The sequence below is a fragment of the Lithobates pipiens genome, unplaced genomic scaffold (genome assembly GCF_037356315.1).
Source record: "Lithobates pipiens isolate NorthernLeopardFrog02 unplaced genomic scaffold, aLitPip1_a1.2 Scaffold_1, whole genome shotgun sequence".
NCBI lineage: Eukaryota > Metazoa > Chordata > Amphibia > Anura > Ranidae > Lithobates > Lithobates pipiens.
This window is the reverse complement of record NW_027507685.1, coordinates 79,916,918-79,922,651: the sequence shown is the minus strand read 5'-3', so window position 1 is coordinate 79,922,651 and position 5,734 is coordinate 79,916,918. Positions and strand designations below refer to the sequence as shown.

The 5,734-nt window shown below is 41.0% G+C and overlaps 1 long non-coding RNA gene across 1 annotated transcript; it reads left to right on the top strand.

The window, feature by feature from the left end:
* The first annotated feature begins 451 nt into the window (after window positions 1–451).
* LOC143938632 (uncharacterized) lies at window positions 452–5,323 on the top strand. Its single transcript, XR_013263749.1, has 4 exons — window positions 452–579; window positions 3,375–3,396; window positions 4,596–4,716; window positions 5,050–5,323. It is a non-coding gene; the product is annotated as an uncharacterized LOC143938632 (long non-coding RNA).
* Window positions 5,324–5,734: the final 411 nt, after the last annotated feature.

Below are 5,734 nucleotides of genomic sequence, written 5' to 3'. Positions count from 1 at the left end.
TCGGCCGCTGATTGGCTGTGTTGCTGCTGCGCTGCATTCTGGGAGTTGTAGTCTGGTGGGTAGAGACTAGAGGGAACTGAGCAGCGAAGCAGGTAACTTCTACTCCCGGCAGGGAGACCCATCACTTCACAGGGGGGCCGGTCAGCCAGCAACTTCAAGCTATCATTCTCCTGCTGCTGTGTTAAAGTGGTTTTCCAGCCAAAATGTGACTTTTTAAATAAAAATAACCTATCATACACTTATCATACACAAGCTTAAAGCATTCTAGTAAAGTTAGTCTGTAAACAAAGGTCCGTTTTGTTAGGTTATTACAGCATTTTGTAACTTTATAAACTTGCAGCAGACTGTGGCCATCCTTGGTGTGGGCATCTGAAGCCAGACTGTATTTCTTCCTGGATCTCAGCCTTGCAAATCTCGCACATGCTCAGTGCTACACAAGCGGTGAAATAGGTTTCAGGTCAGGTTTCCATAGCAACGGCAGTGCCAGAGGAAGTTACCGCCCCTTAGCTATGCAAACCCCTCCTTCCTCCAGGAACCAGGAAATATACTGCATTTATAACAGACACCAGCAGCAAAAAGGTAAGAGGCTTAAAAATATACTAATTGTAAACTAAATCATTTGCTTCTGTGCAGATATATCTACATAACAAGAGATATATATCTTGTTTTATATATATATATATATATATATATATATATGTATATATATAGATATATCTATATCTCTTGTTATACATGTATCTTATATATGTATCTCGTTATATATATGTGTGTGTGTGTGTTTCTCTCTCTCTCTCATATATATATATATATATATATATATGTGTGTGTATATCTACACCCAGCGGCTACTTTTTTCTGTACAGCTTTTCATTAAAAAAATAATTGCAGCAACAAAATTAATATATGCGTTGTTCGATCACCACTTTGCTCACCCATTGCTGCCTGCCAGTCCCGCACTTACCCCATCCACGTCATGGCTACAGTGGCTTACCCCTGCATCTCCCCTGAGTCATGGCGTTTGCTGATTATCACGGCCAATCGGGTCTTAGGTAGGACTCCCACCCAGTTGTGTCTCAGAACCCTTTTCCCATGAATGACCAAGAGGAAATTAGTGTCACAATAACGATTTTAAATTTGCTAATGTCACACAAGTGGGTGGGCTTTGAGCACGGTGCTCTCTGCGCCATGGTCACCCTTTCTTGAAGCCTATTAGAGCCTTTGGGCTCTAATCCAATGCTTACAAAAATAAACAACCCCACGTTGTAATCCATGCATCCATCAACCTTCATGTAGATATAGGGGCATGGATATGGGGGTGTGGTGTGTTTGCCTCCATTATGGACCATTTGTTATGTGTGTGTTAAAATCCCTACTTCATATGTGAGTTCAGAGTTTTTAATGGTACAGATTTTAGAAAGGCAACATTTACTCAAATAACCACTATTTACAACCAAGGTATGCAGAATACCATCTCTTTATGCCCAACACATTGAAACTTCAAGCAGATGGGCTACAGCAGCAGAAAACCACACTGGGTGCCACTCCAGTCATCTAAGTACATGATGATATTGAGGCTACAGTTGTCACAGATTCACCAAATTTGGTCAATAGAAGATTGAAAAAATGTTGACTGGTCCGATGAGTCTCATTTTCTGTTGTAACATTCAGATGGTAGGGTTTTAAATTTGCATTAAAAAAAAAAAAGTGAAAGCATGAATCAATCCATCCTGCCTTGTATCACGGGGTTCAGGTTGGTGGTGGGGGTGTAATCAGGGCTGGTGCAAGAATTTTTGACACCCTAGGCGAAACCTCATTTTGCTGCCCCCCCCATTGGTTCTGCCCATGGCTCCACTGCCTTTGCAATATGTGACCCGCCCGACCATTACACACACACACTGACCCACCTACCTGACACATACACTGACCTACCTGACCATTACACACACACACTGACCCACCTACCAGACACATACACTGACCCACCTACCTGACCATTACACACACACACTGACCCACTTACCTGACACATACACTGATCTACCTGACCATTACACACACACACACACACACACACATACTGACCTACCTACCTGACACATACACTGACCTACCTGACCATTACACACACACGCACTGACCTACCTACTTGACCATTACACACACTGACCCACCAACCTGACACATACATTGACCTACCTGACCATTACACATACACTGACCCACCTACCTGACACACACACACATACACTGACCTACCTGACCATTACACACACACACACACTGACCTACCTACTTGACCATTACACACACTGACCCACCAACCTGACGCATACATTGACCTACCTGACCATTACACACACACACACACACACACACACACATACACTGACCTACCTGACCATTACACACACACTGACCTACCTGACCATTACACACACACACACTGACCTACCTACCTGACACATACACTGACCTACCTGACCATTACACACACACCCTGACCCACACATTGAGCTACCTGACCATTACACATACACTGACCCACCTACCTGACACACACACACACATACACTGACCTACCTGACCATTACAAACACACACACACATACTGACCTACCTAGCTGACTTCTTATTTCCTGCACTACTCTTCCCCCCCCCCCTCCCTCCCTCCACAGCTCGCTGTAGATAGTGATCCTCCCTCCTCCTTACTTCTGCTTCATCGATCATTACATCCGGGGCTCTCCTCAGCACTGGGCGGTGTTGCTCTGGTGTCGGCTAACAGATGCTGCACCTCTCGATGCTCTGTTCTCCACCGAACCCCCGCCCCTCCTCCCCACACACACACACTGCTGTGAGCTTTTACTCTGTGAAGACATTGGGGGATTGGAGGCATACAGAGGTTGTGGCTGCGCCCTGGGGGGTAGTGCGCCCTAGGCGACTGCCTACTCCGCCTAGTGGTAGCACCGGCCCTGGGTGTAATGGTGAGGGGTATATTTTCCTTGCCACACTTTGGACCCCTTAGTACCAATTGAGTATCATTTAAACACCACGGCCTACCTGAGTATTGTTGCGGACCATGTCCATCCCTTTATAGCTGCAGTGTCCCCATCTTCTGATGGCTCCTTCCAGTTCTACACTCAAAACGGTGCTGTGAAAGCTGTACATAATAAAGTGTCCAGTATGTATGTATTTATACCTATACACAAACACTTTTTGTTTCATTATATGTGCGTTACTATACATATTATGTGTGTACATATATACGTTTTTTCTTTACTAACTATACAAAATATAATTTTAGTTATTTCTCATTTAACCCAATTTATAATTTTTTGTGATCTAATAATTTTTTTTATTCTTACATCTAACAGATCTTACTGATAAAAAATAATGGTAAGTAACTTTTTAAATTTCAAAAACAAACTTACGTTTATAATGTAAAAGTTACATGTCTCTACTTCGTATTGTAGTCATGCATGAGCTTGTTTGGCTGTGCTTCTCCCGTTTTCAGCTGGTCTGAAGTCCGCTCTCTGCTGACATCACACAGATCAGTCCAGGCACCGTGTCATCTCGACTCTGGAAGTCTGGATGCGCCAGGTGCTTGGACTGCGAGCCATCTCAGTGGAGAACCGCTGAGTGACAGGCAGTAGCTCTCCGATTGGCTTGGTTCTCACGGATCCCCCTTGGCGATGTTTGATCGCTCTATTCTCAGTGCAAGGCACCGGTGGACAGATGCAGCATCGGTCACATGCTGCATCCACCTTGGTAAGTATAACGTACAAAAAAAATCCACCACAATTCTCTTTTAATGTTTTTTTCAGTGTGTGCCAAAAAATAAATGTAAAATCCACAGCTACAAATACAGTAGCTGGTGACTTAATCTATGGACACTTACCTGTCCAGTGAGGCTGCAATGTCTTTTCAGATCAGCTGTTGGTAGCTGCCGCCACCATGACCAGTATGAGAAACTGGCATTGAATCCATTGGGATTCATGGTCATATCCCTAATGTGCAAGCGCAAATCATGATGCACTCTCCAAATGTCATGGGGGCAAAGGAGGGAGGTTCTAACGTTTGATGTACCAAACATCGCCTATGTCAGATTGAAGTGTAAATATGTACCTGTCAAAAACAGTTGTGGGAAGGCAGATAAGTGTAGCTATAACTCCAATTGGAGCCTTGCAACTTCACAGCTAGTTTCCCAATGTGCATGCTTAAACCGTGTTGCGCTTTGACAATGGAAATGTTGCATGTAAAGGAGGAAGGGGGAGACAAACCTATTGGACAGACCATTTCTCGTACCAATGTTGACTCTGTTAGCAACTACATGGGAGAGTGTAAGCATTATTAGAAATAGCTTGAGGTATCATGAAGTGTAACATGTGTAATTATAAAATTAAATAAAAAAAGAACCATGATGAATTACTATCAAACATTATTTATTTAAATTAAAATAAAAAACATCTTTCTTTAAATACATTTTTGCCAAACAAGAATAAATATTAAATCAAAATTCGTAATAAAATTGATTTTATTTATTAACCTATAAAGGATAAATAGGTAAAGAAAATATTTTTGGGTTTATGCTACAGAGACAAATGTTGCTTGAGGAACTATGGTCACAATATACAGAGCCAGAAAACGATCCAGCATTTCCATGTAATCCATTACAAAAGATTTTCATGCTTCAATCAACAGAAACTAAAGAGGAAGGTGAAACAGAACGTCTTGGGAATAGGAAATGGTGCAAGTGCAGAAAATGCATTCCAATATTACTGATAATCTATAAAAAAAAGCCCAAAAAAAAAAAAAAAGTGATCTGTTGGCAGTGTATAAAAAAATTATAATAAGCTGGTGTGGCGACATTCCTAGACTCCAGGACAGGTAAGTGTCCTAATATTAAAAATCTACAGCTGTAGTCTGTGTAGCTGCTGGCTTTTAGATTTCTGAAAAAGGTAGGCAGACCTACGATTTAACAAATTAAAAGTTCCAATATATAGTGAATTATTTGTTATGCAACTGTAATCATTTCTATTTATTTTTAAGACGATTGCGGAAGACAGCTTATAGAACGTTTACTGCATGGATCTATGGCTACTTGGGAAAGGGAAACCGGAGAGTCATCCCATCTTGTGCTGTTAATGCTGTACGAAACGCTTTGTTCCAGATCCCAACGATTCATATCGAATTCATGTATTCTAATGCTTATGAAGCCTCAGAACTGGCCTTAGAGTAACATTCAATTTAAATTATTTTATATAATTTTTTTTACATTATGTTAAAAATGTTATGAAAAAAAAATAAAAATAGTAAATCTGAATGAGAATATGTATACCTTTTTTCATTTTTTATTTTATACTTACAAGGTTGTTAGATACCACAAACCAGAAATGGATATCCTAGTTTAAATAAAACATATTCGGAATCGGTCTCCTCTCTTGTCTTCCAGTATCAAAGGTATAAATTGTTCAACCATTGGGCTGTGCATTCCAGCATTTCTGAAAGAAGTATAAAAATAAAAAAAATAAAAATGTAAACTCCATAAAAATTTGGAGAATTGTAATATAAGAGCACCTGGATCATAAATCAAAACGGTATTGTCTACAGGAGGGGTGGATCCAGAGCCTAGTCTCAGGAGGGGCACTGCCAGAAAATATGTTTTTTGGGGTAAATTTATCAGGGAAATTGCTGGTGTTAACGATTCAATCATCACGGCGCCACGGTTGTTATG